The sequence below is a fragment of the Cavia porcellus genome, unplaced genomic scaffold, assembly GCF_034190915.1.
Source record: "Cavia porcellus strain 051 isolate PalLab524CR breed Dunkin Hartley unplaced genomic scaffold, mCavPor4.1 scaffold_10, whole genome shotgun sequence".
NCBI lineage: Eukaryota > Metazoa > Chordata > Mammalia > Rodentia > Caviidae > Cavia > Cavia porcellus.
In genome coordinates this window covers 74,686,429-74,713,482 of record NW_026947493.1, presented here as the reverse complement: position 1 = coordinate 74,713,482, position 27,054 = coordinate 74,686,429, and the positions used below count along the sequence as shown (strand labels likewise).

At 35.9% G+C, this 27,054-nt stretch overlaps 1 long non-coding RNA gene across 2 annotated transcripts; it reads right to left on the bottom strand.

The window, feature by feature from the left end:
• LOC111754611 (uncharacterized) lies at nt 1-27,054 on the bottom strand. Of its 2 annotated transcripts, none has more exons than XR_010050250.1 (3): nt 26,808-27,054; nt 3,355-3,428; nt 1-3,062 (listed from the first exon to the last, which is right to left on the bottom strand). It is a non-coding gene; the product is annotated as an uncharacterized LOC111754611 (long non-coding RNA). The 2 variants fall into 2 exon arrangements; XR_002789301.2 differs by lacking the exon at nt 26,808-27,054 and adding an exon at nt 6,919-7,676.

Sequence of the window (27,054 nt, the reverse complement as noted above, 5' to 3'; positions counted from 1 at the left end):
TACAAATCTTAAATGGTTATTTTATTTAGAATTGTTAGGACATTTTTAATCCTTAGGAACTGGATATCCCACATGGTCTTTTTTGCTTCTGGTTAATAATTAATCATGAAATAAGTTTGTATAATTTCTCATTCTGTATCAGGAATATAGTTAAGTCTTTAAAAGATTTTATGGCTAACATGAATGCTTCAGATTGCAGATAAAGCTCAGAAACATACTAAGCAGTTTTGGATAAGCAGAGCTTTTTGTTTCAGACTGAGCTAGATATACATTAGCTTTTTCTAATACATTTTAACATTAATAGGTTAGTGAAACTCTGGTTCTTGATCTTTCTGTAAAATTGAAATAGTATCTAACTTGAATGATTTTTAAGATAAGCAATATTGTTCATAGCGCATATGTAGAAAAAGTGGTATTTTCTAATTAGCTAACACACTTCATTACACTAAATTGTCTGAAAAATGTTATAGAATTTTTATATCTTCAATTTAAAGTTTAATATGCATACTAAATATGGAACAAGGAAGTTTTAAATTGAGTCAAGATGAACTTTTAACTAGTGTAACCCAAAATCTATAATCACCCAAATAACTTTACACGTGAGTAGGGAAATAGAGTTCCTCTCTTCATGCAAAATTGTTAAGAAAAGAATTATCCTCTTTACATAAAACACTTTGTATTATCCATCTGAAATATTTTCTGATAAGTATCTTGAATCTTGAGTTGAATTTCGACAAAAAGTTCAATATATGGCAAAGTTCAGGTGAAGCTCACAATTTACAGTGACTGATTGGCAGTTGGCTATGTGTTTTAAAGCCTCCAAAGTAATAGCCTTCATTTAAAAAAAAATCAGTGCTGTATTCAAAGTTACAATTTATGAGTAACAGAGGTTGTCAGGAGCAAACTGAAACAAAATAAGCTTTTTCTTTTGTAAAATAAATGCCTATTGCATTGCTTACAGTTTTAGTTTCATCTACTGGTTGAAGCTATCAGTATAAAATCCAAGCCTTCTGATGCGGTATTCTAATTTCTTATTCCTACTCACCATCTTTACTCAATAGGAAACTGACTGTCTTCGTCCTCACCTTTTACAGAAACAATTTTAAAATCAAGCAGTCATGTAATTTGGACAGTGTTTCCTACAACTACTTTAACTGAATGCTTCTAAGGTCCCACAATATACAGAGTTTGAAAGTTGGGGATCCCACATTTAATTTCTCAGTAAGCTTTTAATTAGGGCCTACACAATGTTGAGTGCATTTATTTTTTAACTCTTAATGAAGTAAATTTACCTAAGGAACTCATGCAGCTTAGAAATTACACTGATTTCTCGAGTACTTTTCCAGTGTTATTTTATATAGCTAATGCTTTTCCATCTTCTGTTCATGGCATTTCATTTTTATTCCCTTATAGTCCATGAAAAGCAGATAAATATTTGGGAAAGAAATTCTCTGATGCATATGTAGGCAAGCATTCATTTGTAAATGTGAGGATAAAACCATCAAAGCTTGCAATTTAAATTTCTGCTTTATTGAGGATCCATATACTCTATGATAGAGGGCCTGTGAGAGCTCATCACTAAGTGGGAACCATGGGAGACATTAGGGTTAAAGAATCTCTTGTGAAATAATACTAAATTTAAGCTGACACATGTGTTATTAAATAGAGTGAATTTCCCACCTTATCTACATCATCTTTTCTATCTTTGACCTTTAATTCATTTCTTTCCAACTTCCTAAAATGTCAATTTTTTAGTGTAGTCCATTTCTGTGCACATGGAAATTTTGCATCTCTGTATGTGCTATATCACTTTGAAGATATTAATTTAGTTATACAAATGTAAAGCATACTGGCCCTACTATCACCTGAGCTACTGGCGAGTCTGAGGTAGGAGAAACAAGTGAGCGAGGAGCTCAAGACCAGTCTCGGAAATACAGAGATCCATTGCAACTCAAGAAAAGAAAATGGGAAAAAAATGAGAGAAGACAAAAATATTATTTGCTTCAGTTTCTCTTCAATTGTGTTTGCAAAAATGGCTTATAAATGAAAACTGTGCAATTTGGTGTCTTCGAGCAGTAACCTAAATATAGAATCCAAAGCTAAACAAATATTTGGATGAAGAAGAAATTCATACTTCTTAAGGAAACTGATTTCACTCAAATAACATTAATCAAGGAAATCAAAATCCTATTACCTTTGCAAGTCATTTAATCCGGATTAATTTCAGTTTTCAGATAGAGCTTTAGATAAGGTTAATAGTTTTAGATAGGGTTAATGGTCTTTAAGCAAGGGCTAATAGTATCTGGCTTAATGAACTTTGAATAGCTTATATGTATAAGAAGTAGGTCATATTTGTCACTCAGAAAGGCCCAAAAATAACACTGAATACATGTCACTTTCTTAGCCTACTACCTACCCTTCATATGTGTATTACATTTTTAGAGTTTCCATACATCCTATAATATGCAAAGTAACCTTATATCACTTTATACAAATCATGCTAAAGTAAGTACATAAAATGTACTTTATATAACCTCTGTAGCATATCCACAGGTATGTGGCTTCTGACTATCCCTTATTTGGGCTTTGCATTTCCCCCTAAGTTGTTATAAATGACATGCCAAATTGTTTTACATGCTAGATCCATAATTCAAAGAGGTAAAAGACATTCTGTTCCCAGTCAGAGAAATTTGTTATGCTTGTCTAGGTTTGGTGACAAGCATAATTAATGCCTTCATATGTTTTAGCATTTCTATTTGGAGTGAATCAAATACATACAATGAAGTAGGGCAGAGTATATTTTTTCTGTGTATCACTTCACACAGTTTAGGATACATTCACCTGGAAAATATAAACCATGAAACTCTTCTCAACATGAGTGCCCATACCTTCTTGTAAATCCCACTAGAAACCTTTCAGTTATTTTAAGGCATTTTAGAATTTTAGTCCTATGTTCCTGCAGTACTTGGTGAGGCCAGCTTCTTAAAGTAGCAGTATTCAAAGTAGCAGTTCTCAGACTGTGGTCTGCGTATCCCGGGGATGCCAAGACACACTCCAAGCATCTAAAAGATCAAAATGATGTTCACATCAACAAGAAGGCATCCTTGGCTCTTCTTTCTGTGTTGTTGTTTGTACTGGCTGAACAAAATCTGGCGTAATGAAAGTGGTGGCCTTTATTACAAGCCAAAGCAGAAGCCTAAAAGTGTGCCATGTTGTTTTTCACCATAATGTGTGCATAGTTCATACAAAAAAATTTTTTTTTTCACTAAATGATTGTCTCAGTTACTTTTTACTTGTTGTTGAGACAAAAATACCTAAAGCTCAAACTTAGGGAAAGAAAATTTCAATTCTTACAGTTCTTGGAGGTTTCAGTCCGTTCTCAGGTGGCTCCAAGGGGCAGCATGATGTGGTGGGGCCGTCCTTCATGGCTGCCGAAAACAACAAAAAAGAGAAAGACCTGTCTTCTTCCAGCCTTTACACTGGCTCCACCCCTGGGCGGGTGAAGCACTCATTCCACCAATCGGAGCACTGAACAACGAACCAATCACAAATTCAGTCACCTTCGAGACTTAACGAGGCTTTGGGGGGACATTTAAATAAACCACAGCAATGATATTCTTGATAAAGAGGCAGAAGTTACTAATCTTATTAAACATCAATCCTTACATACATGCATTCTTCATCTGTATAGCAAAATGAGAACTCCACATGAAGAAAATCTGTTGAGTTTGGAAGACAAGCCCTTGTGTAATTGAGCTGAAAGCGTCTGAATTAGCTGATTTGCTCAGGGAGCATGATTTTCACTTGAAAGAACAAATCACAGATAAACCATGATTCTTTAAACTTGGGTATTTGGCAGACATTTCTTTGAAAATAAGTACAATGAACCTATCACTTCAGTGAAAACAACTGACAATAGATGCGGCCAATGATAAAATGTGAGTTTCTGAGAGAAAACTAGAGCATTGGGAAACATGTCTTCCATTGAGAACTTGACAGCTTTCCAATACTTACACATATTTTTCATAAGAACAGCAATGATATTGATTTTGGGTTTTGGTAGTATATAGTGAAATATGTCATCATTTAGGAAAAGCTATAAAACTCATTAATGTTTTCCTAATGACCAATGTGAGACAATATAGAAGCACAATTTAAAGGCATTTAAAGTTCTACTGAGGGAAATTTTTGTATAATATAATAAATTAGTTGATAGGATTCCAACATATTGAGCTACTCCTTGGGAATGTATCCCTAGGCAAGGTCTAATTTTATATAAAAATATTTGCAATTATCAGAATGATCAATAATATACTCCCCTTTTCTCCAACTAAATATATACATATATATATATATGTATATATATATAGTCTACTTTCCTTATATTCTTTAACTCATATTGCAAAAAAGATTGAATCTTAAAGGAAATTTCAGAATCTGTCTACTCTCTGCTAATCTACCCATTAAAGAGTTTGCCATAAAATTCTTTCAGTCATCTCACTAAAATTTTTAAATATTCATAAAAGTATGTTTTCTTAACATAGTAAACTTACTATGGTTTTAGTCAAATGAATTAATAAAATTTTATGTTTTATTTCTAATATAGTAAACGTCAATTGCTGTAGCCTATGTAAACAAAAAAGCTTTTGTTTTGTTTTGTTTTATTTTGTTTCTCAAAAATTTGCAAGTGTAAAAGAAGTCCTAGGGTCAAAAGTTTGAGCAAGAAGAAACTGAAGAATAGCGTGTGTGATTTTAAAATAGAATCTTTAACTCCCTGGTTCTAAGGGATCTCATCCTTGGATTTACTCTACTTTTCCATTGGCTCCTTACCAATATCTCTTTCAGGTGTTTCTATTTACTTACTCTTTGCAGCAGTATTAGGGACTTCGTAATTCTTTCGCTGGTTCAGTTTTGTCTCATTCTATATTCTCCTAGACCTATTCCAGGATCTTTAAATGTACTGAATCTTCCCAAGTCTGTATCACCAGACAAGGACCCAAATTCTCAGGTTCTTCTCATATCTCTAAATGTCCACTGAAGATTTCCATTTCTATGTCCCAAGAATGTGCTGATTTCCACAAATCTAATGGTGCATTCATCATAAGAGTGAATATCCTCCTAGACTGTGGACTTCTTTGCAGTCACTCACAATCCCTAGGGAGATACCACCTGGCTATCTCTTTATTATTCAATCTTTGTCTCCACTGTTGTGATCTTACGATTACTATTAGTTCTTCTTTGCATTATTGTAGACTTGCTGTCTCCAGCAATAATCTCTAAAAATCCACTTTCTAGCATAGCAAAAGCAAGAGCTCATTTTTATCAAAGTAGATGAGGTGATTTAGATACTATATAATATAATGGAAGAGGAGCACAAAAAGAAATCAAGTAGAGGTTAGGGATATAGCTCAGTGGCATAAGTGCCTGCCTGCCAAGAGTAAGGTCCTGAGTTTGATACCAGATGCAAAGAATGAAAGCAAGCAAGCAAGCAAGCAAGAAAGAAAGAAAGAAAGAAAGAAAGAGAGAAAGAAAGAGAGAGAAAGAAAGAAAAAAAGAGAGAAAGAAAGACATAAAGAAATCAAGTAGAATGCTGTGATGTCGCCTGAATGAATCCATGTCCAGATAACTTAAAACTGGAAAGATCATAAATGAAAACATGTATCAAGATAACATTTCATATTATTTTAATGTATTGTATGCATTCCTTTAAGATAACCATATTCTGCATTGTTCTCTTTCCATACTATAAATTTGAAGATATCACTTACTCCCTTTGCAATTTCCAAATGTTCTCTTCAGAAAATTCCAGTTGCTTGGATTAGTTTACCCATAAATGCCTGCTGTCAAAACACCTACAATTCCAACAAAAGTGGTAGCTTCACAACGTTTTCTGTACATGATCCATATATTTTTTGTATTTATCTATACTATACTTAACATTTCTATTAAATACACTAAGTGTTCATTTCACTAGATTCTCTACTAGTTTTCAACCCTTCTCTCAGCATGCAGCATTCATTTATGACTTGGTTTCCCCAAATCAACCTTTTCCTGCTGATCCCAGAACCTTCAAAATTGGCTAAATTAACCAGTGCTATCAACTGAGACTTTGGCATTGTGTACTCTAGGACTTTAAATCCAGCATGTTTTGCTTTGTGTATAGGATGACTGCTTTCACAGCTAAACAATAAACCAGTATTAATGGGATGTTCTACACTCTCTCATTTTGTTTGAGTGTAACCCTAAGGATAGAGACAGGAGGCCCAGTAAAGGGAAAGAAGATAGACTAAGACTTCAGAGAGCCAATGCTATCCCCAGTCTCCATCATTAAACACTCTCAGGCAGTTCATTTCTTTCTTTAATTCTGTAAATATATATGTTGAATTTCCATAGTATATATTTTTGGCACAGGACTACAAAAATGATATTTCCCTTTTCTCAGTAGTTCATTACCTAAGAGGAAATAACTACATACAGAAGCATCTCTCCTTAAGGAATCTCATCAGCCATCTCATGCATCTTAAAATATTAATGCCTGAAGGAATTGTGAACGGAATACAATGTAACCCGTTCGCTTGATAGGTGAGGAAAGGGATTTATGTAAAAAACTGAATTAACTTCCTGAAAAACCCTAAAGTAGATTCCAGTTGTTCCACTTCTGAATCCAGGCTGCTTCCCACTAAATCACAGTGATCATATCAGAAGTACTCAGCGCATTAGAAACATTCATGACCCTTTCCTGGATATGAGGGTTGTGATAGAGTATTCAAATAAAACGCTGCAGTGAGAAAAAAGGAGTTTGGAAATAGTTATATTAAAAACCTGGGCCCTGAGCAATGGCATTCAGGCAACAGGCACAGTCCTATGTCACCTCTTTATGGTAGACAGAAAAGTTGGTAGCACTTTAAACATACTCACGAATTTCGTACAACTGATGGTTTGCAACTCAGCTGCAGAGATTGTGAAAGAGGAGCAAGAAGTCTATGAGATGAAATGAGAACGAAGGAAAAGGGATCCCAAAACAGATTTTCATAGAAATCTGTTCTTTAAAAAGCTGTATGGAGCCACCTAGTGACTGAATTGTGTGCTAATGGAATTCTATTTGGTCATAAACAGAAAACAAGTCACAAACGAAGGATGTTACAAATGCCTAAGTCAGGACAAAGCCTAGATTCATGTGTATGTAAGACCTCAATTGTAAAGGAGATAGGACTCATCTGTCGAAGTTTCCATTCTTAAATTCTGCTTCTTTTATTGCCAACAGAAAGCTTAAATGTGGCTTTTGCAACAGCTCAAAAATTTTCCAATTTAATAGCTTTTCAACAAAGTGTACATGTTAGAGATAATTGGATTCCATTTTTAAATTCTTATATTTCACTGCACTGAATTAGTCTCAAAAAGTCAATTTCTTTAAATTGGAAAATATCTGTTAATGTTTCCAAACAAAATAGAACAGCCCCATTCCCTGAACTCGTAAAAGGCTTTTATCAGTGAGACACATTGGAACAACAGAGCTCTGTTTCTGGGGATGCTAACATGGCAGGAAATTGTCACTCCAATTAAAACCCTTTGTATCTCCAAACAGAAGATGTATAACAGTGGTATGTGCTTACTTAAAGGGCTGTATATAGCCTCACATCCAATTAGAACATTTTAGAGCAGCTGTGATGAAGGGGTCCTGAGTTGGAATCACACCAGCTTTTGTTAAACCTTTTAATCTCTTCCATTCACTTAAGAAGTGATTTATTATGAATCAGCCCCAGCGTCTTCCAGAATGATGGCTGCTTAATAAAAATGGTAAATGCCAAAGGTTGATAAGAACTTACACAGTTCCACAACTGTTTCAACCCATGATGTGAAAATTTATTGAAAATCTTCTTAAATTTATTAATGAAATTACAGAATTGGGCATAAACAGATTCATGGTAGTTTATTGTAATGTTGCTTGTCCTTTTTGATGAGCACAAATAGGCTTCAAAATATATCTTGTTGAAAAAGTAGAGTAAGAATTTTGGATGCTTGTACGCTTTACAAAGCCTCCACCCAACGAGACAAAGGGCAAGTACAGCACCCTGTGGTCTGTATCCGTGACAAATAACACACACAAAACATGCATTAATTTCTGATTAATATTTTATTGCCCCTTCCTGAATGTGAGACATCAGCATGCTAAGCATCATATTCCTTCTTGCAAGCAGTTCGATTACAGTCAGATGATCTTCACAGGACGAGAAATAGCTACAAAACTAAACCTTGGGCATAATATTTTAAAAGTATGAATAAAGACAAGTAGAATGAAATATGCAAATGATTTAATTGACAACGTGGATGTGTATAGTAGAAAAGGCACCAAAGTTCATAGAGCTCTAAGGCATGACTATAGTCAAAATGACAAGGAGAGCAGTAAAATTCTGTGGGACCCCAGGGTGTGGTAAAGAGCTACAGCAACCAGAAGAAAGCATACATTTCTGATTAAACATCTATGGCATGATTGAACCATATAAAAGATGCAAAAGTCGGCCAGATGCTAAGTCTGTTACTACAGGTACAAATCCAAGAATGCCACCTGCGGGGGCCATGCAGACAAAACCACGCTCTGTGGAGAAGGCATATCAGTAGTTCTCCACTGAACACCAAATCTAAAAAGGTGAGCTTGTATCATTTCGGGATGCCTACTGTGTGTCTGGCACCAGTCACAGGTTCATATGCACTATTTCAGCTAACATTTGCAGAACTCTCAAAGCGGTAATGATTTCTTTATTTTACTGGGGAGGAAACTGAGACTTGAGAGGCATTCTGAATTTTGTCTGCCCCCGAACCATCTTCTCTCCATGGGTTAGCAAATACACACAGGCATGATCTAAGTAGTATTACAAAACCAGGATTTTATTCCAATTTTGATTACTTAAAAATAAATATTTTTTTTCAAAATCAGAATAGAATTCCTTATAGTAAATTAACTAATGTTCACTCCACATCAAGACTCAGAGCTCTAGCAAGATTCATACTTCCATTTGAAAATAAAAAATAATTTAGAAATCGAAGACAGGGCTTTGCAATTCATTGCTACAGTGCTTGCTTTCATATTTATGAAAAGAATTTCTTTATTTTCCAAATGCACTCAGTAGGCAGGCAGTTTTGATGGATTTGTCTGAAACTTTGATTTATTGACATTCACACTCAGGAGACCAGAAAGGACACTTTCTTGTAAGGTTTTTCAAACTGCAGATTCTTAGGGCCAACCCATCACAGATTCCAGCTGAAAAACCCTGAAGAACGTCCTGGAAATCTGTATTGCTATTCATCTTAGCTACCACTGAGCCAGGAGTTTCTGAAGGACTTCGCAAGCCATATAGGAAATAATATAACGTTACTCATTTGAATTTTTGGTTTATTTTTTCAAAATTTTGTGTCATGTTATCAAATTACTGTTTAATTACTTGCTTCTTTATTTATTCCAGTGTTTATCTTTTTTATGGTAGACTTTCTCAGGAGATTTATTTGCTCATAATTACTAGGAGAAAGGATCATTTGTTGTGCTTGATTCTTAAAATATATGTATAAGAAAAGTCACTTCTTAGTTGCAGAATTTCAAGAATAAATTGTGTATGAAATCAAAATACCCATAGCATTTGGATTGCTGAGAGGTCTTTGTTTTATTTCAATATACTGACATTTTTATGCATGTGAAAAAATTACTTGAACTGATGTCCTTGTCATTGTGTGAATGAGTCTACACAGTTCCACTGAGATGCAAATTATTCTGATTCAGCACTGACCAGCAAGTAGAATCTGAACCCACAGCTTTTAGTCCAGTGTTTCGCAGGACACTATTTTCTGTAACTTACCACATGAATATCCATCCTCACAATGAAAATTTAACACAATGTCACACCAAGTTCTGCCCAGTGTCACTCAGAATGCCAATCAAAAGTAACCCTTCCTCTTACCTCAGCTTCCACGGGAACAGGAAATGGATTAATCCAACTGATCCTCTGCTATAAGAGGGTCAAAAGGGCAGCATTTCACTATTTCTTGTGCACCCTAATAAAAGAGGTTTTGGTTAAAGCTATATCCCAGGAATTACCTTGTAGAAAGAGACACACATAAAGGAAAAGAAAACTCCATGTTTCATATGCCCTCAGCTATCTAAGTGGTTATTTACCATCACAACTCTTAGTGATAGCCTTCGGATTGCAAATGGATCCCTCCCGCAAGGATACATGGGTACTTTATGCAACATAGTCTTGTTTCCAGATGAGTTCTGCCTTTATGGGTCCCCTGAAAGCCCATATCCCACACTGATTTATCTTCTTCCACTTGATATCATCAAAATGTTTCTCTACTGTGCATACACATTACAGCTTTTTATCCATTCATCCACTGTTGGATGCTTAGATTGATTCCATTCTCAGCTATTGTGAATAATGTCACAAGGAACACAAGAATGTAGATATCTCTGACATTTTTATTTCAAATCGACGGGATATATACAGCACAATTTCACTTATACATAGAATCTGAAATCATCAAAATCCTTCCACGAGAGAGTAATTTGATGGTTACTACAATCTGTAGGAAGAGGGAACTAGAGAGATGTTGGCCAAAGTGTACAAACTTTCAGATAGGGAGGAGGAGTACGTTTGATATCTACTGCACAGCAGGGCAACTATGGTCAATAAAATGTAATGCCAAATACCCTGTATCATTCTTTTTAACTAAAAGGCAAATTTTAAATATCTTACTATAAAAATGAAAGGTATACAAGATGACAGAAATGATAAACAGCTTAATTCAACCATGGCATATTATATAACAAAACATGACAATGCACCTCACAAATTTATGCAAATTTTTATTAATAAAAATACTAAAAATATTTTTTATAAAATATAAAATTCATTTTACTATCTTTCACCTCTGAAAAATCATAAACAGGAACTCTACCAACATAGACAGTGCATGTGAGTGAGCCCTGTGTGTCTTTTTTACTGTTTCCATCAGTCACAGTATAATTCCTCTATGTTACAGATATTATGCCAATAATCATCCAGGTAATGCCCCCCTGGCCATTGGAATCACTTATTTCTTACCAGGTCTAGTTAACAACTTACTATACTTCAGTTCATACTGTAAAATGAGCAGTACATCTAATTACATTTTTTTGACTTTTTTAGTAGCAATGTACTGGCAGTGACATTCTTTTATAAATGTTCCTAAACTCTAAAATCCTTCCTTGTTCTCCTTCCCTACCAACTCCACCATCCAACTGGCTTCTGAGTTCTGCCCATTTTGCCTTGCCCTGGTCTAGCTGTCTAGTTAACTCTTTCCTGCATCTCTAGGGTACTTCTTTATTCCCTACTATATCAACAGTTTTTGTGGATTACCTCTTTTTCTTTCCTCATTAGATTAAAGATTAATTCTGGAGCATGATCCTGCATTTCTTGGTATTTTGGTTAGAAGATAGCTATCATCTAGGGACAAATTCAGAACACACTCCACCTGCTTCTGGAAACTCAGTGATTGGATCTTATATAAGGCTGTATCACAGCATGAGCAGTAGATTTCAGAGGTTCCACTAGGAGAAAAGTCAGTAGGAGAGTTTTATTTTCATAGTACAGTAAGGTAGTAAAATTATGGAATGAAAACACATACTTGGTTAATTAAAGACCGTGTATTAGTTTATATCAGGTTATAAAATAATAAAATATAACTGAAAAAAGTACTAAATTCAGACCAATATTTATTAGATATTTGGAAGTATCTGGATGTTGTCACAAAGTATTCAGTACTCAAGTGATAAATTAATTTTTTCATTTTTATTTAAATATTTGCTATCCCTGATACCATCTTTTTAGCAGAGTTTTATTCTATGGCTTACTAGTTGTTAGCTGAATAAAGAGTAAAACTACATATACTCAACAAAGGTAAATTAGTGTCCAGAGACTCAGGATTAAGTATAGAATTGAGATGCTAATTGAACCTCACCTCAATTTTACTGAGAAACATACTCAAGACATGGGTCCTTTTCATGTAAAATACCTCTACAAATACCAGTATTAAATAGGTGGCAGAGATAAAGTCACACACTATTAAGCACTTAGTCCCAAAGCTTTCATACTCAATAAAGGGCAGCTAGTGCTTTTCCACTCCGAAGCTATTTTCCTGGTTCTATTTTCATGCTGCCTGTACAATGACGCATACGTCTTGAAAATCAAGTTCATTTTAAGCTAAGCCACATCTACCAAGCAAGCAGCTTTAATCTGTATGAGCCAAACTTTTCATTTAAAAAATGTAACAGTCTGTGCTATCTCCTTCAGCTGATGAACTTTTGTTTATTAAATGTCCACTCAGAAAGTAATAGGCATCCAAGTGTCTATAAACATGGAAACATCTCCTTAATAGAGAGCAAATGCTGATAGGAAAAGGAATTTATTTTCCCTTGAAGCCAGTAACCCTACCCTACATTTGCTTTGAAACAATAGATTTTAATAGCATTTCATGATGATATTATTTAATGACTTCAAATATCTAAAATATACTTTTCATTGCCCTAAATAATCAGACAAACATTCTATATTTTTATTCAGGAATTAAAGAATTCAGCTTAGTATGTTCGCTGTACACAAAGTACCCTATTACAATGTATATTTTTTCATTTGGATTAGCTCAAAGAATGCATGTATCAAATGTTTTATTCTGTTCCTATAATTTTCAAAGGTTGTAAGCACCACGCTTTTAATTATAGCTAGTTTTCTCACATTCTATTTTTGCACTATAGTGTGTTGAAAGTACATCTGACCTTTGAAATTTTAGTGTTTAAGCAAAACAGAAGAGTGATTAGCTTTTAATCTGGCATATATAAAAGATATGAGAATACATAGCTTTATTAGTAAAGAAAGAGGAGCTAATATATAATCTCTACTCAATTGATGATATATTGCTATAGTAACCTGAATGGACTATGACAAACTGAACATTAACATAATCTCAAAACAAACATGTGTCTATTTTGGAGTAATATTTTCACATAAATATGTTAAATAAAACATGTTATTCAATAAAATAACATATAGGAACCTCAAGTTTGAAATAATGAGTTAACAATATTTGTAGCAAATGCTTCATTTTCTAACAATGTTAGAACATGTCCCATCTTATTTGTGCGTCTATGTAAGACTTTAGTCTTCTTTCACCTTTCTTCTCTGTTCTTTTTCATTCATTACATGCCTAACTTTCACCGTCCCAGTTGTACATTATAATGTGGTGGAGATACATTTCCATATAAAATGTAACTTGCCATTTTGTATGTGCAGTAGGGTTATTTACATAGCATATCCCCTTTCAAGAAACATGATACATTGCATGTGTTAGCATTGAGCACGGGATTGACTGTATCACTCTAACTGCTGTGAGTGGAGAGCAATGAAGAATATAGTTAGATGGACCAAGTAGAATCAGGGAAGGGATAGTCTGAGAAGGAGACTTCAGGTAAGGTGGCTTCAGCAAGCCTGGTGGAAAAGGAAAAGCTGGGTCTCCACAATAGTTTCAAAGGAAAACTCAAAAGATAAACTGATAAATTCATCTAGGGTGCAAGAAAAGGAGAGACTCAAGGGTGACCCAAAATTTTGTCACTGAACAGAAAAGGCTAATAAAGGAGCAGCATCATTTGGGGGGAAAAGCAAAAAAAAAAAAAAAAAAAATCAAAGTTTTGTTGCACGCCAGCTGCTGGAAGTATTATTTTTAATAAGCAAGTGGAGCTACACATAGACTTTTCAATGATTTGCAAACATTGTACACCTGAAGTTTGGTAGGAACAAAAGATGGTTACTGTTATTAAGTCTTTGATATAAATGAGACCTGTTAAGAGAAAGAAAATAGGGGTCTAAGTACATTCTAAAAAAATGTAAATTCCAAAGAGAATTCCCTGCAGAAGAGAATTTGAGGGATCCGCATATGAATCAGAAACCAAAACAGAAATGAAAAGGCAAATTTAAGACAAGAAACTTTTGCTGCTATGGAAGCCAAGTGAAGAAAAGGATTCAAGGAGACAGCAAGCATCTCTGTTATCACTGCGAAGGGCACCCTGGGAGGATGAGGACCAAGCAGCCAGCGTCTCACCACGGTAACTACTTGCCCTAGTTTCAGTAGGAAGATCAAAATCAAGGTCTTACTGAAATGTGTGAAGAAAATGGTAGGTGAGATGTAGACCAGTCCTGGCACTGGTTTTGAACAGATTTTCTGTAATGAGAGTATGGGAAGAAGGTCAAAAGAGAGTATTTTCCTCTTACTTTTTGCACTGTAAAAAGCCACACCATAAAATTTACCATTAGAACCATTTTCTAAGTGTGAAGTTCACCACACCCATTAAATAAAAACTCCTACTGAAAGAATTTCAGACCGTTTCCATAGTGATGAGACTGATTCAGAAAATAGAAGGACATGAGTTGTCAATGCTGGGTAGAAAGGGAAGATTGGGGGGGGGCTTGTATTTTGCGTGGGTAGGAGAGCATTATAAATATGAAAAATTTGAACCTTGGCTTAGGTGGGAACACTGTCCACCCACTTGTAATAGTGTCTTTCCATTTCCCCTTTCCTGGAAAAGCAAACTGTCTGTACAGTGTGTTTTAAAAGTACTTTGCATAGTGGCTTTAGCCTTCCCTCCTGTTCCCTGTAAGTCCATTCCCCGTCATTGCAGCAGCCAGCACAACACTGCCTCTCTTCACAACACGTATTTAGTAGTCAATTTGTGTTACTATGGGACCAAAACCCAATGAATAACCTGCTTTACATCGGTGCTTCGTAGGTGGTTTTTTAAAGCACAGTCTGCGGTTTCCTCATAGGAAGCATTGCCATGCTATATATGTGAACCACTCCTCAGTAGGTCTCTGAAATTACTCAGGAGTCTGTTACAGTTATGCTTTTCCAACTCTTTCTATGTGAGGTCAAGTATTCTTCATGCATTTAAATCAAAGTGACATATAGGAGCACACTGGATATATGAACAGCAAGTAGAGAAATATAATGTCTTCTCTGAAAAAGATTTATAAAATTCTAAAATTGTCCCAATCTTCTTACTATTTCTTAAAACTTTTTTAATGATATGGCCATTGTACAAACAATCCAAAAATATGCATTGAAGGAAAAAGGTCGCCTACTCAACAAATAGTGCTGGGAAACTGACTGTTTTCAGAAAAAGGAAGCTGTACCCATACCTGTCATCGGGCACTAAACTAAACTCAAAATGTATCAGAGATCTAAGCATTAAAATAGAACATTGAGCCAAATGAAGATAAAATAGGTACAGTAATACCTCAGTTGATGAGAACATTTCTATTTGCAAATAATCCCATTCACAAATGGAAGAATTCAGCAAAATTGTGCTTCTGTTCACCAGCTCCATGTCCCATGATGCATGTGACCACAACCACATTCCCCAGAACCAAGGAATCCCTTGAAGTCATAGAGGTAGAAAAGAAAAGTTCTGAGCAGAACTCAAAATTGTGTAAGAAGTCACAGTAAGAACCAACAAATTGGATTACATTAAATTCAAAATTGTCTGAAAAGCAAAGGAATCAATTAATAGGATGAAAAAACAATATAGTAAATAAGAAAAAAATATATGTCAGCTACTTTTCAGACAGAAGGCTGATATCCAGAATATGTAAAGAAGTCCAAAAAATTATATAATCTACAATAAAAGATCCACTGAAGAAATAGGCAAGTGAAATGTACAGATACTTTCCAGCAAAAGAAGTACAAATGACCAATATATGTAAAACAAAGTTCAACAACTCTGCCATTAAATAAATGCAAATTAAAACAACAATAAGACTTCATCTTACACTAGAAAGAATGGCAATCTTCAAAAAGTCAAAGAGTAACAAAGGCTGGCATGGCTTTGGTGGACAAAGAACTCTTCTAAATTGTTAGTGGGAATGTAAACCAGTAGATACACTATGGAAATAAGTATGGAGACTTCCCAAAGAACTAAAATTAGAAACTTCATATGATTCAACTATTTTTGTCTAGTATCTTCCCAAAAGAGTTAATGACATCATATTACAGTGATAAATACATGCCAATGGATATAATATCACAGTTTGTAATAGCCAAGTCCTGGAAGAAGCCTGTATGCTCATCAACAAATAGATAAAGAAAAGGGAACACACTATCTACATACATGAAATACTACCTGGCTATAAAGAAGGATAAATTTGAGATACTTATAGGAAGAAGCATGAACTTGATGAAGTTGAATGAAATAAACCTGACACATAAAATTAAACACCATATTGTATCTTTCAAAGTACAAACAAAGAGCAACATAAAAGATGGGTGAGCAGAAGGAAATTAAGAGGAACTAAAGGATTACAAATGGGAGAGTCCAGGAGACTGGAGAAAGGGGAAGGAAAAATATGGAGATTCACAACATTCTACACAGAGGTGCAAGATACATACAACGGGTATAAAAATTATATGCCATAAATATTAGCCAAAAATAGTAATAACAACAAGAATGATTTGGGATTTAAAGACCAGGAGTAGGGTACCTCGAGGAAGGGGATTTTAAAAAAGAACAAGCAGTGTTCTGTGCACACAGCTACTCCCCAAGCTGGACAAAACTCCATGTTCTGCATACCTGTGCTACCCAAATAAAATCAGAATTAACAAATATAGTCATTGTAAATAATATGTTATTTACTTGAACGCCTATATGAGTTTATTATTTTTACATGAATTGATAATGAAATACCTTAAGAATTTCTGTTTTAATGTTAGTATGAGTAGGTATTAGACCATTTAGTAAAAGCACTTCAAGATCTCAATAATGGGGTTCCTGAATACAGCAGTTTGAGAATCACCGGATGAGACAATTTCTAACGTTCCTTGTCATTGTAAAATAACATGCAGTAGCTCTGTACCACTCTCAAATAGAAAAGAAAAAATGATTAATTTTTAAAGGTTGTTTGGGCTGTTTTGCTTCTTATTCTGAATGGATTCAAGGCACCTACACTATTTTTTACTTTCTTCCATTCTTTCCCTAAAAAGCCATTTAGAGTAACAGTGAAGCTCTAGCCCTTTGACAGCAAACAGTCTTGAATTTAAACCCTACCTTTACTGCAATTTAGAACCTTGGGAATGGTGGGCACATTGTCTGGATGAAGGATATCACATTATTACCCTATCTAAAATGCTGAGGATAATGCTTGGTTTACATTCTCACATTGCATATCTTGTAGAAAAAGCTCAAAAGTTTTAACTTTCTAATAGCTGGATTGTAGAGAAATGGGACATTGGAAGCTGGGGTTTAGGATAAGGGTATTGGGGGAATTCAAGGTCCGGGTTATTTACCAATACATCAGCAGTGGTATTACGTGGCCAAGTGATGGGCACAGGCTGAGCTGCAGTCTCTGGTAAGAGAGACACATGTGCCTGCCTGAAGCTCACCATCAGGTATACTGAAGTGAGATAACACCTCAGCTTCAATTCTGCATTCATTTGACATTGAGAGAACAGCATAAAAATACCCATGCAATTTGTTAAGTAAAACCCACTCTGTGCTCCAAACATGACCTTTTGCATCTTGCATGAGAAGGTTCTGAAGAGGATGCCCAGAAGAGCTGATGGCGGGAGCAGCCAGTGTGCAGGAAAGTCAAATTAGAGGAGCCACTGCTGTGCAGAAGGGCCCAGGACTAACAAAGCTCTAGGCCACTCACACAGCGCCGCTGGGCTTGCATGGTTCGCTCCTTTCAGCAGCGGGGTGGGATCTGCACCTGCCTCCTCTGTTACCTACCGTAAATGACACTCACTTCATCGATTTAAAGAACAATGCTATCGTCTTTTACAAAAACATGCATCCTCTGATGAAGGTTTCAAGATTCCCTAAGTCATAAACAGGTGTTGATTTTTGTTAAAAATCTTCAAATACTAAATAATTGCCCCTTTGCTAGAGATTTTAGTTACCTTTACCTACCTACATCATATTATATAACTATAAATTATTTCAAATGACCATAGAGACAATTCGGGCATGATTGTAAACCCTTGAACCATTCAGAGGCAACGCTGAGACTCTCCTGAAAAACTATTCGCCTTCATTCCTTGGCTTTTGTTCCACATACAGGATGAGCTGACTCAGAAGGAACTTCAAGGCCAGGTTCAGGAAGTGCCCCAGGTCACTATGCTCTGCAGACATCAGGTGTTCACAGAGATATGTTCTAGCCCACATCCGCACAAAGCCACGTACCTGAGAGCAAATTACCTGCCAGTCACCCTCTGGTAATCCCTCTGGAAGTTAACAGGAACAGAGGTTTAAAGTGATAAGAAGGGAATCTTATTAAAAAACATGAGATGCCACCGAAAGGAAACTGAAGGACTCTCTCTCTGTGTTATAACTGACATTGTCTTAATTCATCTACTTTTTAAAAATAAAAAAGCAACAATTGCTTGCCATATGCATTAACATTCTTTTCATACTAGGAGTATTCTAAGCATATTTTATTCCGAATGGGTTGATCAAGTGAAAAATGGATTCAGTCCAAGAGCTATTTATCATAAAGTAACTGTCTCTTTTTTCATTTAAAATAATTCATAGTTATGTATTATGTTGCAGGCTTGTATAGTTAAGTCTCCAAAGGGTTAATATGCCTACAAGATAAATACATGTATAGGGTAAATGTACTGTTGGGTAAAAATACAACTGTATCTTACAAAAGTGATTTATAATATCCAAGTGAAATAATTCCTAAAATATTTCTAGAATTTAAGAAACTAAAGTATTAAACTATATTTCTATACTTCCGTTAATATAATCTCCTTAGTGTTTTCCATGGGTTTGTGTTCCACCTCATTGACTATACTAGATATCAAGATTTTCTCTTCTTTCTGCAGAAAGTATGTTTTTTTCCTGTAATCCCTTGACATGGTGCATCCAACTCACAATGCTTGTGTCACACATCTGTGATGTTTACCAGTCTCCCGGGTCTTCTTCCTAGGTCCACAGGGGTACTGAAATTCACAATGCCTTTGAAAAAGGATACAGTTACTTCTGGCAGATATGTTATACGCAAAAGTGACCCGTGTCCCTCTCAGCTCAAAGCATTCAGTGACACATGTGAAACCATGTGGGCGTGTCTAGCTCAGGGCCTGCAGATGGAACACACCTGGGTCACTTGGGTCACATTGAGTGAAGAGAGATTTTCCTGGGCAGCATTATAAAATACATAATTTAGCTAATGTGTAGAATTAATGAAACTTTTTTCTAAAAAAAAAATTGTAATACAGACATGTTCAACCCAATGGCCATGAGTTGAACACGCTTGAGAATTATTTTTATTTCTTTCAGGGTGTTTAAAAAGTCTCACCACAGTGACTACTCTGTCTGCTGGATCTCTGAATTACCACTATGAAATGAGCTCACCAGGTGACATAAGACAAAGGAATGGCTTAAGAAAGAAAGAAATCTTCCATATTAAGGGAAAGACAGGCCATTTTTTACTGCAGCATAAGCTAGCTTATCCCAGCTGAGCCTATCCAGACCAAATGGACATTTAATTTCTTCGTAGGGTCTTTGCCACAGAAATTAATCCAACAAGACAGGCTTCACATGAAAAAAAAAGCCTCACAGTATCAGCCCAGCCCATCTGCCTTTAAAGTCAGCTCCAGGTCCCACAAACCCTGTGTTTATACTGTTTTACTGAGTAAATGTCTGCTTAGAATTGCTTCTAAGATTGTCTTATTTCTGTTACTTGGTTAACTACAGCCAGTCACCTTGACTCAAAACAACCATGATTACTCAAAGTAATGTTAGTCCGTTCTCTCCACAAGTTACCTTGCACAAGACAAACAAACAAAATCACTAGAGAGCTATGTAGAGCTCTCCAAGTGGATTCTAGCATCATCAGCATCAGTACCAAGAATAAGCCCAATGTCCTTGATGTTAGTTTGAGATAAACCAAGTACATTCTGCTTGGAAAAACTCACTTTCATTCTGGGCACTATATGAACCTCACCTGGACTGAAGTCACCCAGATTCACTGATCTTGCAAGATGCCACCCTTGATCAGATTTTTTAATGATCTGTCTCTCTGTTACTCCACCATCCTGGATCTCCCCACCTTTTTCCTTGTTCTCAAGGCAACTTGCAATCATCAAGGATCAGATTTACCTAGAACACTACCAGTCCATTTTGTAAATTTCTGCAAGAAAAATAAACCTTCAAAGTTTCCATCCTTAAATTTCATTATCTTTATATGCATGTATGCTCATATGTGTGTATATGTATTTTTACTTTCCTTGTATCTTGTAAGATTTGAAACTTTTAGGACTGATCCATCCATCAACTCTAACAGATTTTAGCTGTCAATCCTATCCCCCTAATGTTGTCCATTATGCAAATGTGTTGACCCAGGCCAGCTAATCATAGAGGATCACTATGTAAGACTCATGATTTAAAGAGAGGGTAAGCTCAGGACTTAAAGACAACCAGAATCCCTTTAGAGGACTGACATGGTTTCTAGTCCAAGGAGGATTGTGCTTTTCCTGTAGAGCCACAGAAGAGTGTGCTCATATCTACCTGCAGTGACTGCCCTATGACCACGTACAGCACATTTGCCTAACAGCAGTGACACCACAGAGAAAAACACTTTCAGAATAAGATAAGGATGCGTGATGTCTACTGACACTGACTGGGAGCTGTGCCATCTCTAACTTCAGATTTCCTAGTTGGGAGTAGGTTGAGGTGTTTTTCTTTGTTTGTTTATCATGTATTTTTTATTTTCCTTTGTTGGAGGTAATTTCAGATGGTTTATAGGCAAAATTATTTCTTCCCCAGAATCTCTTTGCCCCATTTCTTCACAGCATCTCTCATAATCCTAAGGCAAGAACCCTCTTTAGAGTATGATTCATTGCTCTCTCTCCCTTGTCTAGTTTGTTAGTATATTTTTGTCATATGTGTTGATGGACAAATGAATGCAGGTTCTTTATGTGCTATTTGTCCCACTGAATTCTATTTGCCTCTGGAGCCACAAGATCACTATCTATATGATTAATATGAAAGACTAGATTTTAATAGATAATTATCTTCATTTTCTCACTTTTTCTGCTTAAATACAGACATTGCAGCAAATCTCACTTCTCTCTTACTACAGTGTAAGAAGCTGTATTCACTTTTCCAGTTGTCTACATACATGAGTAACTTATTCAGTAAATGTGTATAGGTTTAGTACTTAAACACTTTAAAGGACTAATTTACCAAACTCTATCTTTGTGACAATGAAAAGAAAAAAGCAACTTCTTTGAAAAGTGTCCAAATGACTAAGGTAAAGTAACAAGGAATACAAAGTTCCCTTTTATTCCTTGATTTTTACCTCTTTTTAATTAAGTGGCATCACAAACCCTTTTCCACAAACTGCTTTCTCTCACGCTCAGTGAGATCAAGATTATAATTGAGAACCCAGGGTTAGAGGTGCACACCTGAAATCTCAGCTGCTAAGGAGACTTAGGCAGGAAGATGGCAAGTTCAAGGCCAGCTTGAACATTTTAGAGAGATCTAGCTTCCAAATTTGAAAAGAAAACCTTGGGATACTGCTCAGTGCAAGAGGATTTGTCTAGCATGTGTGAGGCTCTGGCTTCAAGCTCTACTTTAGTAGAAAAATTGCAGACAATAAATCATCTGAATTAGATATATAGAGGTAGGTATGCACACCACACATTAATTATATGTACTGTTTGTATGTTTATACTCATCTATGAAATGTATATAATATCTGTAAGTATACATTAAATCCAACCCAACACTAGGAAAGGGATTTTTCAGTATTGAGAACACAGATGTGTTCTTATCTTATCTTCACAAAAGGCAGTTGTTTTAAAGGCCAATAAACAGAAAAGGAGTAAAAAGAGAAAACAGCAACAATCTTACAAACTGAAAAGCAAACATATTGAAACGAATTCAAGCCTTCAAGTATGACGAGGAAAACCAAAAACTGCTGAGTTTACCAAACAATACAACCACATCAGACCTGCTGGAAGAGGGGGTGAAAAGATCCCTTTATTATTCCACAGAAGAACTGGCTGAAAGACTGTTTAAGGGGCAATCATATCTCCATCCTCCGGCCCCACTCCTCAAAGGCAAAAGCTAAAATTTTGCTCCTTGTGAAGGGAAACAGAGTGTTCTCATAATTAGGGGATTTACAGTCTGGTTCAGGTCAGAGGCATTTTTTTTTTTTTTTTTCATTCTAGTGCTGCATATAACACACTGAGACTCTGATCAACTTACTGCTCTTGTGTCCCGGAATGTTGACAACCAGTGTTTGTCCTCCACAGGGAAACAACTTCCGCAGTGAGGAACAGGAAGAGTGTGGCTGTGCAGCGCCCCCTGGAGCATGCTACAGTGATGCTCACAGAGGGCCAGCCCGCACGCATGCTCACAGGTCCCAGGCAGCCCCATTCCTCCCTGTTTGTAATGAGCTGCGAAAATAGATAACTCATTTGTTAAAGAAATTCTCTGCTAGAATATGGGGATAAAACAAAGGGGCAAAGAAAAGCAATTTAAAGAACACAAAAATTATGCAGTTAGTACACATATAAACAAATAAAATATTGCAATAGTAAAATTAAAATGGAATATTATTTTTTTAAATATGATACCTACATTTTTTAAAATATTAATTCTAAAGTCAGAAAGTAAGATTCATGACACCTACTTTTGGAAAGTGTTTAAAAGATAAGTAAGATGAAATAAAAAACTAAATTAGTAGACTGGTCAATTAAATCTAGTGGTTAAAAAATATAACAATTCCAAAATAAAAGTACAAAAGAATCTGGGAGTTCAAGAAATATTCACTAAAGTAAATAGGTACTCCAGAAAATGAGAACATGAGTGTCCACCTTGAAAGGATTCACCAAGTCCCTTCCACTATGGATGGAAACAGACAAACCCAGCCACAGTATCTTGAATTTTTAGAACACAAGGATCAGCAACCAGTTTCCTTAATCTTCCAAGGAAGGAAGAGATGACACATACTACAGCTTGGTATATCGCAACAGGAACACTGGACATTTATACAAAAATAATTTCAAATTTAGAACTCTATAAATGTTCAACGTTGCAATAGGAAACTCATTATTCACGCCCCACGCAGGAGCCATAGTTAGCCGTAAGCCCTTTTTCAGGGAATGAAATGACTGAAGAAACAGATGTAGGTTTTCAGGAATGACATTCAGAGCTTTGCTCCAAACCAGAGCACCAAGAAAAACGGTTTAGTGCACTTTCATCTACCCAGAAGTCACCGCGCTTAGGAAGACTCTAGGATCCCACGGGTACCACTTTCCAACAAAGTTCTATCCTCTCCTTGTTTACACACTTGAAATCTGCATGTCTATCTCACTGGCACAAACAACAGCACTTGCATTTTTTGTTCGTGGTTCACTATTTCTTGGCTCATCTCTGTTTGGTTGAAATGCATCTTCCAAGAATTTCAAGGTGATAGGGAAATTATATTTTTGATTTTCATGTGGTAAATATAGTGAATTGTCATTCAGCATCCATTCCAAACTTCATTTAGTGTGGGGGAAGCTAAAAATCTATGTTTTTCAAACTTTTACATAGTAGAGAAGTCTTTTTTCAAGAGGGCACCTAGTTCCACTTTCATGTCCTCAATCAATTCAAAATGTTTAGCTTTCGTGGTCATTTTGATGTGGAAGAAAACCAAAAGTTGCACGATGCCAGATGTGATGGATGACAGCACAGAATAATTTTTCACAAGCCTGACCTTGCCTTTGGACGGCAGGCCAAGCGGGAGTCTCTATAGCTTTAAACACATTTCCTACACATGCTCCAGAAAAACAGAGTTCCAGAACTGTTTCCAAAAGTGGAGCAGACAATGGGATGAGTGTGTTTGAAGAGACAGGTGGCCTTTTGAGGAGGATTAATGACAATGAGTGTTTTACTGTAATAATTTTAAAAATTTAATCAATCATCTTTTTTTTCAATTAACTCTTGTAGTAAAGGCTCAAAGATTAGAAACAAGATGAAATGGGAGTCAGTAATAGCTTTAAAAATGTTCATCTGTATTAGTTTTTGAGAGTTCATTAATCATTCACTAGGTGGGGCTAACACACTGCAAGAGGTGACAACTGTCTGAATTATTCCATTCTGTAATGCCACATTTGAAAGGAAACATTCTGTAGATTTGTTAGGGAGAAGTGTATAACTATACTGCATATCGTTAAAATTCTATTTTATGATATACACAAAAATTCTTCACTTATAATAAAAGGGAAAGTATTATAGAATCCCGATTTTTTAAAAAGATAAATGAGTGGAAGTAGCTAAACTCCCTGATTGTATGGATAGAAAACTGTGGCCACAGAAAAAGGGTTTTTGTTTGACATAGTTAGCTACAGGGCATGGGGCAATGACTCATCTCCTGAAAGAAAACCTATTGGCAGGAGACAGTGAGTCAATTCACAAACACAAAATGAAACATCAGTTGACCTTTGCACTAGATACCAAGTTTAAGTCAACTATTTACATAAACAAGATGTAACTTTTGCCTGTAAAAGAGGAATGAACAAATTAATGAGAAAGATAAGGACTCTAAAATACAGATAATCAAGTGGGAAAATGTATTAGACAACAGAGTTTCACTGCATGTCCAGGGTGTAAGCATCTGAATTATAATTATGTGTGGTTTCTACTGGAAATGGGGTCTTCTCAAGACTAGTTTGAGTCCCTTAAAGTGTGGAAAGGAGAAACACCCAGTGGGAGGGGCTGCCTATTATTTCCAGACCCTGCTATACATAAGCTTCATGTGCTTAATTACTAATACAAACTTATTAAAACAACATGTATTTTACCTTCACTACGATACCTTTGCCAATTAAAGGTCTCAAAAAACGTTAATGTTCCATGTTGGTAAATTTGCAAATACCACCCTCATTCACTATGAGAACATAAGTGATCTAAACCTTGTTGCTATAATTTTTTTCTCTAAACAGGCTCTCTCTGTGTAGTTCAGGCTGGCTTCGAACTCACTAAGTGACCTAAGCTGGCTTTGATCTCATGGACAATCCTTCTACCTCAGCCTCCTGAGTGCTGAGATTGTAGCTGTGTGCCATCATGCCCAGCTGGCACTACAAATTTTTAAATATTCAACTCATTCTAATTTCTCAATATTTCATTATCTGAAATTTGTCTCAAACATTGATATATAAAAATGTGCAAAGTTATAGTACAAAGATATTTACTAAAGCATTATTTACAATAGAAAATTATTTGAAAATAAATCCCTAGCAAGTTAGAATTTGACAAATAAATGTTATTTATTCTACTCTGTAAAGGGATTGTTTGTCATTTTATTTGCTATGAATTATCTTTTATTCCTATTTACCTGAAAATAACGACAGATTTCTAGAAATCACTTTATATAATGGATATAGGAGAAAGAAACTTCTAACCTTGTATGTCTGGTATAAGTTCATGTTTTCTAAAATCAAAAATGAATTTTAGGAACAATGGAGAGTAAGAGCTGAATATATCTATTGAAAGAAACAAAGCTTCTATCTGAGAGAGACAGAAGGGATCCCGAGTGGGTTGCCAAAGGCTCTGTCTTTTCTAGGGACTTTTATAGAGTAAAGACTGATTAAATACGGGACAAATGAGGAAGCCAGTCACTAGCAAGCAGGCATGCTTAAAGAGCAGCGGCTCTTCTTGTAGGGGGTTGGGAAGGTGCCTCCTGGCTCCCAGGGTGATAGAAACCTAGTTACAATATTAATCCCTGGTGCTTATCCTCAGGATGGGAGTGTATTTGTTTGATCTTTTGTCTTGAGGTTTGGTCCACAGCATAAGTGTCTGCCTCTCCCACAGTTACAAGGTACTGGGCTTCTGCACTGGCTCCTTTGAGGGCCCCTCACCCTGTCTGACTGCCTATAATATTTCTGTCTAACTCAGCTTCCTGTAACATGGTGACCTTACCTCTGTAGCCTCATTAAAGTCAGGTGTGTGTAGCTGTCTCTAGGGAAAGAAAATAGACACAGAGAGTAGCAGGGTACACTTCTTATCTATATCTAATGTTATAGAATTACAAAACTACTCATTACACATTTATGCTTGATAAAAATTTAAAAGCTTGACAAAAAATATATTACAAATCTTAATATGACCCATTATTTTAAAATATCCTTTCTTGTTTTTTATTTTTATTACTACATGTTTGAAGCACATAAATGCATCATGAGAACTTGGTATATGATCATAACTTGTCTTTTTATGCTCCCTTCCCTCCCTCCAGCCCCACTCCATCTCTTGGTTCCCTTCCATTTGCAAAAGATTTATCCCTCTGCTTCTTTTCATATATCTTTTATTTTGACCTTTAATTGGTTTATAATTTGGCTTTCTCGCGTAAGAGAAACTGTGATTTGAGCTTCTGTGTCTGAGTCTGACTTATTTCTATCCCTCTATTGTGTACCAATCTAGCCACATAAACATTTCCCAAACTAAGCCACACTAAATTTCTCTCTTTCAGCCTTGGCTAGGTCTAAACTAACAAAGGTTCAAACTGCATCTAAGCTGTATCAGCATCTTGCAGTCCAGAAAGAGGTTCATTACCAATCATGAGAGAAATGAGAACATCACTAGTTAAATTCCAAATAGGATTATTCAGTCAAGTCTCAAACATTCCCTCCAATGTGTTCTAGAAATCAAATATTTGAAGGAGCATTAGATTTGACAGTGCAGTTGTGCGGCTGCCTGGGACATCAGCCTTTCATAATGAACATCATTACTGAAGATCAGTACTCACAATTAGGCTGGCAGCTGACTGTGAAAAGTTGTTTGGAGAACTGTCTTGAATTTAGATACAAACATCTAAAGGCTTTTCCAGTCAGAAGCACCAGAACTTCAGGAGGCCCAAGAGACATAACTGTTGTCCCGAAGTCACTTGTGATAGGCAAAGTCCAATCACCTCAGCATTTATTGTTCATCCCAAAAGAGAGCAATTTCCACCCTATATCACTCAGACTCATTTTGCATAACTGAATGCTTATCAA